This window comes from Protopterus annectens, chromosome 1.part1, assembly GCF_019279795.1.
Source record: "Protopterus annectens isolate FY-2018-M chromosome 1.part1, PAN1.0, whole genome shotgun sequence".
Classification (NCBI taxonomy): domain Eukaryota; kingdom Metazoa; phylum Chordata; order Ceratodontiformes; family Protopteridae; genus Protopterus; species Protopterus annectens.
This window is the reverse complement of record NC_056726.1, coordinates 434873881-434886566: the sequence shown is the minus strand read 5'-3', so window position 1 is coordinate 434886566 and position 12686 is coordinate 434873881. Positions and strand designations below refer to the sequence as shown.

Genomic DNA, 12686 nt, shown 5'->3' with positions numbered 1-12686 from the left:
CTTCATTATGTTTAATTATAGCTCGCAAAAGCTCAAATCCCCACCCATCAAACATATTCAATAGTTTCTCATGAATTTTGTACCTTCCTTTACATTATTAGGGAATTTGTAAATACATAGTCCTTTTGGTACAATTTTAGCATTCAAACATTCTTTCAAATAATTGTCTATATTCAATATTTTAAATTTGAACAATAAATCGTTCAATTTATGAACAATATCAGCATATGTACAAAAGTTGTCATTTTCAAAAGGTGAAACATCATTTAGTTCCACCTTTTGTTTTAGCCACTCATTTAAAGATGTGTGGTTAAATATATAGTCACCTTGTTTTTCTGCCAAATTACGAGTGTTCCCATGAGCATTGTTGTCCACTTGAGAATTTGTCCCTTGGATAAGAATATTAGGATAGTTGTCAATACCACCAGGTCCCGTGTTCGCAACATCTCCAGAGCTGCAATTTAAACCATGTCCATCTCCACTATCACCACTCTTATTACCACAAAGCAATAGTGCATCCTGGTTCCCAGGAAGAGAAACAGTTCTGCTTTGTTGAACAAGCGAGTAACACAAAGGAGTCAACAAAGCAACTAGCTGGCACAGCTGGCCAATGAGTGCCGGTAACTGATTTCACCCAGATGTAGCAGAGTCCATACGGACCGGGGAAATACTGTCCTCACCCTCCATGGAAAAACTAGTAAACTAGAATGCGAGGCACAGTGTAACGAACACTAATAAACGAAACAAACACTGTGGCAAGGACAAAACGCACGTAGTATAAAAACTTTTAATTTCTAGGTTAAACGTTGAACAATCCACCACCACCATCATATTCTTGTATTTTTCTTACATATATATATATATATATATATATATAATATATATATATATATATATATATATATATAATATTTTTAGGTATAGTATTCATTATTATATATTATTATACATACATTATTCATGAATTCATAGTTTTTTTGGGTTCTAATATTTTATATAGTATATATATTAGGGTTTTTCCTGTGGATTTATGCTTGATTCATGTTTTCTGTTAATGTGGAATTAGGTATCCATTACCATTTTTGACCACCAGATGGGAGTATTATTGCATTATTGCATTGATGAATGTACTATGGTTTCAAACGCGATTTTTATAATAATATGAATTATACATGATTGTATATATAACAAAAGTTTTTAGAAAACATATTTACAAGTTTTGAATTAATTATTCACTGTTTTCAGCTTTTAAAAAGTTTTTTAAAATATTGGTTTTTAAAAACACATGTATTTACAAATCAGCGATGCATTTTAAATTGTACTCCATTCTATGAGATGAGAGTTTCTTCATATATATTCATGAGAATTGGTTTTAATGAATTTTATTGGGTGATTCAAATTGTGTCAGTATATAAAATGAATGTTAATTTTATTGTGATTTGTCTGATGAAGTCTTGAAGTTGTTGACGAAAAACGTGGTGGATTGTTCAACATTTAACCTAGAAATTAAAAGTTTTTATAATACTCGGCTGTCCAGTGCGTTTTGTCCTTGCCACAGTGTTTGTTTCATTTATTAGTGTTCGTTACACTGTGCCTCGCATTCTAGTATACTATCAGGCCCTTTACTTCAGACTTGTCAGCAGAACAGTGTAACAAGCTTAAAAAGAGAAGTCAAAATAGAGCATCATGTTTTAGCTAAGTGCCCTTACCTCTAATTTCATATCATACCTGAAAAGGAAGGCAAAAGTTAAAACAGTTCACTTCAAGATAGCTGACTAACAAGTGAGCATATGCACATGCAAACAAGAATATATGCAATGCAACTCAGGTAGGAGGTGAGGGAAGGAGCAGGTTTTTGTTGGCTTACCCACTTCAGGAGGAAGAGTGGCATCATTTAGAGACAAAATGAAAGGCATTTAAGAAGTATGGATGCAGTTAACATATTTCTTTTAACTTAAACCACATAGGCAGATAAATTTATTTCGAATCACCAGGTGAGTAACAGTTTCTCTGATCGTGAAAAACAACATACGCTTGTCAAGTTGGATAGGTATAACCAACATCCTTGTGGCGATAATGGAGAACACTGGGCTGAGATGGTGCTTTTTTGTGACATTTGAAATGTTATGGCAAAAGCATAGTTTTGCACATTAGTGCTGATCACCTAACATTTTAAATCATGATCGCTGGTGTTATCTAGTATCACTGTGTAAACATCTAAAATTCTTGTTCTTTAAAATATAATGTTACAGTATAATTGCCATGTGATTATTTATCAAATTTAATTCAGTGACAGTTTTAAATAAATAATATAAACGAGATTTAAGAAATATTTTTTAATAGTTAATTACTAATTTTCAACTGCATGTGTGATGTTTAACACTGATTATTGAATTAAACAACATTACTATAAAACAGTATTAATTATACAAATATATAAACAATATTATTTCTAATGAATATGTCTGTAATGGAGAACACTGGGCTATATAACTATTTAAAATTATCACTACAATAAAATTTTATAGCTTTTTATCATTAAATCTATTGATTCCTATATTTAATTTTATATGTTTCCCTTCCCAGAAAAACAGCTATTATACAGTGCTGATGACTTCAAGTGACCTGAACACTGGACTGAACGTAACTCGTGTTCATATTTACAGACATGAGTTACGTTCAGTCCAGTGTTCTCTATTATCGCTTGCCCTTCCTATGGTGAAGTTATGCTATCAGGAAATATATATTACTTGGGGTATAGGTATCATGCCTCTCAACTCTCCCTGATTTTGATTCAAATATTAGCTCTGTCCCTCTTAATCCCCGCTAAAACTGGTACACTTTTGGAGAAAAGGTGGTGAGTTATTATTAATAAATAAAGACAATGCTGCTCCAACACTCTGTACTATTTATTCTGTTAATTACCTCTTACTTTTCTACTTGTTATCAAATGAAACAAGTCATAACTGCCTACTCCTCATATAACACACTTAACACCATACCCCATACTTCTTTAAACAACACCAGCATATCTCAATTCCTTTACAACAGCTCCGATATAGAACTCTTCACCTGTTCACATTTAAATATACACACTCACAGTCAACCCCACATTTACTGTGCAAATATATTAAACTAGTTACCAAACTCACACACCTATTTCTATTCAATCCTATACTGATCAGACTAAGTGGTGACGTCATACCTCTCAACTGTGCAGGTTTTTGCAGAATATCTCGATTTTTGCCACATATATTTGGCCTTTTCCTCATAAAATCTCTTGTTTTCTGGCATGATCTAAGAACTGAAGTTATTAAATAGTGACATACATTTGAGTTTTATACTTTATATCCTTCAGAAAATGCATGCTAACACAAACCCTTTTATTCTAGCATTTTTCTAAGTTTATGTGTAATATTTAAAATCTGTCCCTATTTTTGGTCCTTTGTCTCACCATTACATCAGGCTTTGCCCAGATTTCTTTAGCTAAGAGGTATGGGTGACATACATCCTAATCCAGGACCTCAACCCTTTAATCAAATCCATCTCACTCCAAACAACCATTACTTTCCAAACATCATTACCTACAAAGTAGCTCCGATCCGTTAATATTAAACATGAACCTAAGAAGCATCCTAAATAAAACTCATGAATTTCATGCAACTATCACCCAATACTCTCCCGAATTAGCAGTCCTAATAGAGATGTGGCTAAAACCGCACATACTGGAAAGTGAAATTCTAACCCATGGGTATAACATCCATAGACACTACAGGACTCATAAACTAGGCGGTGGCATAGCTGTAATATATTTTATTTATTTATTTATTTTATTTTACATTTGTTTACTGGGATTGTCCGACTGGACACAGGTCCATTTTCAGTGGAGGCCCAGGGAGAAAAGCTCCACATTACTTGAACATAGTTAAACATGTGATAATTAAAAACAGACTTAATGTACATCAAATAAAACAATTTATATAAAAACAACATAATACAATTATGGATGATTCTAAGATATGAAATCAGCAGAGAAAAATATACCTAAAACTGGAGAGATAAATAACAGAAGGTAAAATAGCAAAGGTAGAAGTTAGCAGTGATGAACAGAGGGATCATGTAATACATGGACTTATAGGTATTTGTCCATGTATTACATGACCATATATATATATATATATATATATATATATATATATATATATATATATATACTATCAAACAAGTACTTACACAGAGGTTAGTACTAGTCCAACTGCCATTGTGGGTCATTTTTTTAAGCCTAGCAAATTACCCCATATGAGAATCAAACCATGTATCTTGTGTCTGTAAGATAAACATCTTAACCATTATGCCAACCTCCCACCCTTCAAATCCAAACAAGAAAGACTTCAAATCAACCCCCCCAGACCTCTTGAATTCTGAAATTCTAATCACCCGTCTTCAACTAAACTCCATCAAACGCATCATTATAATAGCTATGTTTATACCCCCCCAGGTAACAACCCAGACATTATTGAATACCTTTTTTGTTGGTGTGTCTCAACTTTTAGACAAGAAACAATAATAATGGGGGAATTCCAACATGGACTGGTATACCTGTTCCTCAGAAAATCCTGCCTATTTTATTAACCACCATAGTTTCTGTCAAATTTTACAATCCTCTCCCAGATTTGACAAACATAGCAAAAAAGAATACATCGTAGATTGGACACTTACAAACAAACCCTCTCACCGTCACCAATCTGGCTGTCTCCTTGATAGTTTAAGTGATCAGCTACCCACTTACCTTTTTAGGCACCACATTTGTCGTACTAAAAATATCATTTACAAACTTGTCCACAACAAAAGACATTTCTCCCCTGAAGTCTTCAAATCTCTCTTGCAGCAATGTGATTAGTCCCCTTTAAAATATCTGAACCTTGACTTGGCCGTTCAGTATTTCAGTGACAAATTCCTCAATAGCCTAAACAAACCAGCTCCCCTTAGAAAGACCCATTTTAACTCCAAGCACATACCATGGCTTACCAGACCAGTGACAAGTAGAGTACCACAGGCTTCAGTCCTGGATCCTCTCCTATTTGGTATCTACTTCTCTGAAGTACAGTCTAACACAGAAGGTCTTTGGCTAATGAAGTTCACAGATGACTGCAAACTAGGAGCCATAATCAAAACTCCTAACGATGTGGACATCCTACAAAAGGGCCTCACTGAGACAGATGCCTGGTGTCAAAGCCATGGCCTCAAGCTCAATGCCAAAAAGTGCATTGTCATCCCCTTTGGTAAAAACTCTGTACACATGAACTACAACATAGGTGGCAGTATACTTAACACCGAAAGTGTGATAAGAGACCTTGGGACACAGATGGACAGTAGTCTCTCCTTTGATAATTACATTGCCACAGTAGTCAGGAAATCCTTCTACATGGCACACCTCATCACAAAAGGTTTCTCATCCAGAAAAAAAGAGGTAATTGTTCCCCTCTACTCATCACTCATTAGACCCATTATAGAGTACAACGCCCCTTTTGGTATGTACCTCACAAGACATCTACAACAACTGGAAAGGCCACAGAAATACCTCACAAAGAGGATTACTGGCCTCAAACAGATGCCCTATGCAGACCGTCTCAAAAAACTCCAGCTTTACTCCGTCGCATATCGCCTACTCAGAGGTGATCTCTGCCTAACATACAAAGCTATGTCAAACTCAGAGCTGTTGGACATGCTCCACTTAAAGAAATCCCAATCCCTCTGAGCTACACGCTCTAGGGACCTAAACCTTGTCACCACAATAAACAGAACATGCTGGAGGGATAGATTCCTGTCCCAGAGACTTTCCATACTCTGGAATAAACTACCTATCTATATCAAACAAAGTTCCTCATTAGCACTCTTCAAGAAAAATCTTGATGATTGGATGGGAAGTAGGAAATTCACCCCGGGGATCACCTCTGTGGCTCTGCTCGACAGTGGCACAGGAAAATAATTTTCTTGGGTGGCAAAAGCCAGGGTACCATTTTGGCTGGGCTTGTATAGGCCCCAGGGCCGATAGCCTAGTACCTACCTATGAACCTATGAACCAATGACACCAAGCAGCTCCTCAAACAGAGAGACAAAGCCTGGTCCCTATACCACTAGACCAAAAATCAAGACTCCCTTCTTACCTACCGTCAGTTATGCAACCTTGCCAAAAAACAAATCAGGCACGACAAAAAGCTGTACTATACAACAATGCAGCAAAAACACCAAAACTATCCACAGAAATTTTGGGGAGCCATCAAACAACTACTATAGCCTGGACAGATCATAACCCCAGCTCCAACCACAGCAAATTACACAGATAGCATTGCCTCATGATTTAATTCACACTTTATCAACTCTATACTCTCCCTAGTAAAAAACAACAAGAAGATCCCCTATCTATTCCCAATTAATTAGACAGAACCCTTAGTTCATTTTCAATCAAACCAGTTTAAACTAATACCATCAAAAACATTTTTTTTCCATACTTAAGCCCTCCTCTCTTGCAGCTGACCAACTCCTCAGTAAATTTCTAAAGCTAGCAGCAGATGGCATCTCCTGCCCTATATTTCTCCTAATAAACTCTTCCATTGCTGAGCAGTACATCCCCAAACTCTGGAAAGTCTCTTACATCATCCCTCTTCACGGCGGTGGCTTGTCTACTGAGTTCTCAAAGTACAGGCCAACTGCCCTCCTCCCTCCCATAGCCAAAATTCTTGAAAAATGGATACCCAGACAACTCCTCAACTATCTACTAAGCAATAATCTCCTGTCTGCATCGCAACATAGCTTCAGACATAAACACAGTACAACCATTGCTCTTGTTAGTTTTACAAATTTAATCTACCAGCTTAGAAATTACAACTAGCTTGTCTCATCTGTCTTTCTTGATATGTGTAAGGCCTTTGTCACAGTATCCCACCAAAAGCTACTAAATGAGCTAGGTTGCTCAAACCTAACCCAGCCATCCTTCTTCTGGTTTCTCAGCTACTTAACTGACTGCAACAGTCAGTTAAATGGCAAAATGAAATCTCCACCCTATTACCAGTCTCAGTAGGAGTACCCCAAAGCTCGATTCTCGGTCCATTGTTCTTTACCATATTCACCAACAAGCTCAGCACAGCCACCCACATCTAGCATGCAACCATCTTTCAATACGAAGACAACTCCTCCCTCATATGCTCAGCTCCCTCCCTACCAGAACTCATACAAACAACCCAACAATCTTTCCAAGACATTTAATAATACCTCTCAGACTCTCAACTTATACTCAATCCAAATAAAACAAAGCTTATGCTCTTCACTAATAGCAAAGTTCCTGATAACTCTCCCCCTTCACCATTTACTCAGCCAATAAAACTAAAATTGAATCTGTCCAGCACATCAAACTACGTGGAGTCACAGTTGACAAAAACCTAAAATCTGACACACTTTGCTCTATCAAAAAGGTCCACATTAATCTAGACTCACTATACAGAGTCAAGCTGTACCTAACCGAGGACTAGACATTCCATAGCTAGGACTCATTTACTCTCTGCCCTTTTATATGTCTCACCAATATTCACTAATGTCAGAAAATCAGATTTAAACAAACTGGAGCCCTGCTATAACAAAATCACAAGATTTGCTACTAACCTCTCTTACAGATCACATCACTGCACAGCACTTCGTAAACTAAACTGGATTGAACTACTCAATCTCCTAACCCGCAACCGACTAACTTTCATTCATTCCATCTTCCACTATCCAGGCAAGTGTCCAGCACTCAAGAGCTTAGTGCAGCCCTACTCAAATGGCAGGCCACTAAGATCCTCCAACAAACTACTACTCAAAGTAAATAAATATATAATTGTTACGGTAACTCTTTATTTCTCCCAACAAATATTTAAGTCTTGGAATTCAGTGTCTCAGACAATACTAAATTTTAGCAACACATCCAAATTTAAACTACTGCTTATGGAACAACTAACCAAAAACTGGCTTTGATTCTGCACTAATCTAGTCAGATCATTCTGTCCTTCCTTCCTTCTTACAACCAAAATATCCTTTCCTTACTAAATTCTAACATCAAAACTATCCCTTCTTTCACATAATTCCAATTTCTGTCTACGCATCTCAAGCTCACTACTGCTGCTATTGTTATCTCCCTTTCTGAAGCTTCCAAGCGCTTCATATTCCCTCCTTCCTGTACTTCACCTCAATATTGCCTTAGCTATCACTGTTTGGAACAAGTAATACTAGCACAGCAACAATCAGCCATGTTCTTGTTCATATATCATACATGTATCTCATAAATATTTACCACCAAAACCATGATATTGATCTACTGATCAGTCATTTCTCAGCAATGTTTTACAACACTGACATGCCGTGCAGATTTGCTGGTGACATCACGCATACATTGCTTGTTGATTGACACCTGCTGAAATCACCCCCTGTGCGTGTGACTTGCAGTTTTCTTGAGACAGTGAGGCTCCAGAGATAAATGTAATTAAATAATGCTGGCCTTTTTAAGTTAACTTGTAAGACATTTGCCTTAGAGTAAACTGTCTTTTAAAGGCAGCCTCAAGACAAATGCATTAACTCAGATTTTCCATGTTAAATGTATTCACCACTGACTGCAAAAAATCCCGCCAATGCATCTGCCAATTGATCTGCAACTTGCCTTCCTTCCAGGTCCACTGAGTTACTAAAGGGCACAAATCAATTTTCTCTCCATAAAAATCACTCTTTACTGAGCTTAGCATAACTTCATCAACCCAGTAAGAAATTGGGCAGCCCAAGTAAATGGCCGTCCTGGGTGGTTAGGCTACAAATGGAACTCTACCAATATACTAACCTACAAAACATTACTTTTCTGTAAACTAACAGAAAATTTAGATAAGAAAGATTACATTTTAAGCAGAAATTACATTTTAACCCATCTAAACTATCAACAAATTGTAATGTTTGTAATTTATACATTTTCATAATCAGACACAGTTTACATGAACCAGTTATGATTTTTTGGCATTTTTCATCCATTGTTTTTAGTTTTGTCCCTGTTTCTTTTGCTATGAGATACATCTTAGGATGAGCCATAATAGACTGCTGAAAAAAAAAAAAATCCACTCATTGATTAAAAGCAGATAAAATGTCTTGTTTTGCGTCTTTTCCATTGCGGCGGGAATGATTCCTCACAAGTTCGTAGCACTTAAATTTTGGGCAAAACAAAAGATGACATGAGAGAGGGGAAACAAAAACCCAAAATCCAAAACAGATACCATGTTCATAGTCATCACTAACTTTTACAGTGTCTAGTACGGGAAGAACGCCTGTTGTGAAAATTAAAGTGCTCCTGTTTATGATCTTCTGCTTTAATTTTTAAGGTTTAGAACTACGATTTGTAATGTTGTAAGGTTGAGTGCTATTACTATTGTCATCCCTGGTAACATTTTCAAAAGGGAAACAATGCTTGTATCCATTTAGACTCATCCTCATCTTCTTTCGGCTGTTCCCGTTAGGGGTCGCCACAGCAGATCACCTGTTTCCATTTCTTCCTGTCCTCTGCATCTTGCTCTGTCACACCAACCACCTGCATGTCCTCTCTCACCACATCCATAAACCTTATCTTAGGCCTTCCTCTTTTCCTGTTACCTGGTAGCTTCATCCTTAGCATCTTTTTCCCAATATACTCAGCATCCCTCCTCAGCACATGTCCAAACCAACGTAATCTTGTCTCTCTGGCTTTGTCTCCAAACCTTCCAACCTGGGCTGACCCTCTAATATACTTATTCCTAATCCTGTCCACCCTCGTCACACCCAGTGCAAATCTTAACATCTTTAACTCTGCCACATCCAGCTCAAACTCCTGCCTTTTTGTCAGTGCCACTGTCTCCAACCCATATAACATAGCTGGTCTCACTAATATCTTGTAGACTTTCCCTTTCACACTTACAGGTACTTGTCTGTCACAAATCCCTCCTGACACTCTTCTCCACCCACTCCATCCTGCCTGTACTCTCTTCTTCACCTCTGTTCCACACTCACTGTTACTCTGAACTATTGACCCCAAGTATTTAAACTCATCCACCTTCGCCACCTCTACTCCTTGCATCCTCACCATTCCTCTATCCACCCTCTCATTAACACACATATATTCTGTCTTAGTCCTGCTGACCTTCATTCATCTTCTCTCTAGAGCATATCTCCATCTCTCCAGGGTGTCCTTCACCTGTTCCCTACTCTCACTACAGATCACAGTGTCATCTGCAAACATCATAGTCCATGGGGACTCCTGTCTGTTCTCGTCAGCCAACCTGTCCATCACCATTGCAAATAAGAAAGGGCTCAGAGCTGATCCTTGATGTAACCCAACCTCCACCTTAAATGCATCTGTCACTCCCACCGCAGACCTCACCGCTGTCACACTACCCTCGTATATATCCTGTACCACTCTTACTTGTATCCATTTAGACTGATGCAAAAGAATAACTGCTTGGCTGTATTAGATACTTCTCAACTGTTTTTTTTTTTGCAGAATGTCCAGATTTTTGCCTCATATTTTTGGTCTCTTTCTCGTAAAATTTTGTGGTTCTCTGGCATATCAGAGAATTAAAGTCAGTACATAAAGACATACTTTTGTGTTTCAGAATTCATTTCCTTCAGAAAATACATGCTTACACAATTCCTCTTATTTTAACAACTTTATAAATTTATAAGATCAACATTTAATAATTGTTCCTTTTTTTGCCCTTACTAACAAATCTGAACTATCTGCTTTACGCATGCTGGCAATCCCGGATGAATATTCATGCAGACAAACAAAACATCACATTTATTCATCAACTTAGAAAAACATCACCTGGTACTGGGTGTTGGGCGGGCCTTGCTACTGCACATCGGGGGTGGGGTGGGGGTACTGTTGTAAAACACTGCCCATTTCTCTATGATGGCAAAGCTATTTCATACTAGTGTATTTCTTAGCTTTCTTTTTTTTCCACTTTATATTTCTCAATCAGTTGTTATGATTTAAGTATTACGCATATAGCCGGCTTATGTGTACACTTATTAGGAATGGCATAAATGCATAGGTCAACTAGGGGACCGCCTAAGGCGCCATTCTAGCAGGGGGGCTTTTCCAGTAAACTGGATGGTGTAAATAGACCAATATGTGGCCACCAGGTGGTGTAGGGGGCGCTGTGGAGCACTTTTGCCTAGGACACCACTTGACCTAAGGCAGACACTGTTAAAAAATATTTACTACCTATATTTCGCAAAGTTATGTATTCTTGATTGCTATCAATTTCTTGTATTGTCTGTAATGTGTTTTTCTAAAGGAGCTTTTCTCCTTGGAGCTTTGCTGAAAAAGGGCCACTGGCCCAGTTGGGCATTCCCGGTAAACAAATATAAATAAATAAATAAATAAATAAATAAAAATACTTAAAAGTTATGCACTTCCTTTATGTCACAAAATGTATATTAATTCATATTCTCTTATTCTGTCAATGTTCAAGTTAATAGTACTAATATTTTAAAATTGTTCCCGAATTCATAGCTCTCAACCAATCAGGGACAAATTTCTGCAAAATCAGGGACAAATCCAGAAATAATTAGGGACAAATAATCATGGACAGTTTTAAAATATTAGTATTATTAACTTGAAACACTGACAGAATAAGAGAATGTGAATAATATAATTTTTTTGAAATAAAAGAAATCTATAACTCTAATTGATAATTATCATTTGTTAAGTATATTTCACCACCTTTTCTCCAAGGGTCACCAATTTTAGGAGGGCTTAAGAGGGACAGAGCTAAAATCTGAGTCAAAATCAGGGACAGTTGAGAGGTATGTTCCCGATTATTTCTGGATTTGTTCGATTTACAGAGAGCTCTGATAAATTTGAAGGTGGCAGGGGTTGTTGGAAAATGAACTGAACAATCCCTACCCACACATAATAAAATAATGGTTACATCCCAGCTCTGTAATATACTGAACCAAATACGTTTAGCAGAAAAAGATGAATGAAAACTGGAGTGCAAATACTTCTGTGGTTCTTAAACTACGTTTCTTAGTGTATTGCAACTTGCAATCTAAAAATAACAGACAACTGTAAACTTTAGCGGACGTGTTGGGGGGGGGGGGGGGGGCATTATCTAGTATGTGTGAAACAACAGTAATGCTTTCACTTATGCTACTATACACGTTCACAAATTAATTATTTACTCATTAGTCTTAATCGGTTCTGTTTGGTACCGAAAAAAAATACGCAACAACCTTTTACATTCCACGTCTATACCAGAGTTTCATATCACATTTACAAGTGAAACAGACAGGAGGAGTTTAAAACTGTAGCAGCCAGATGACGAAATTTTCGCGTCTAAAGTAAGCGACGCGACATGGTTTCTGTTGAAAGCACACGAACGAAATGCAACCCTGGAGTGGTAACAATTTGACGTTGGGAAGACAAGTGTGAGCTTGGACAGCAGGAAAGGTGATCTTGATTTTAAACACATTTCTTCTTGGAATGATCATGCTATACTTCTTAGTTGTCTGCTTCATTTATCCAGCAACATTCATTTGATGCTATAATTTTAGTGCTCCTATACTGCCTACTTAGACTTTTCAGGTATAGATATTGTGGTTTAGTATTTGTTGTGAATAACGTGTTTAGGAAGGCC

General features: G+C 37.2%; 1 protein-coding gene across 1 annotated transcript in view; it reads left to right on the top strand.

Annotated features, from left to right (window-relative positions):
- The first annotated feature begins 12248 nt into the window (after nt 1–12248).
- ZC3H7B (zinc finger CCCH-type containing 7B) overlaps nt 12249–12686 on the top strand; it is a 1999702-nt gene continuing 1999264 nt past the window's right edge. The window contains exon 1 of the mRNA XM_044087097.1: nt 12249–12499. The gene's annotated coding sequence lies outside the window, so the exon portion shown is untranslated. The remainder of the gene's footprint in view (nt 12500–12686) is intronic.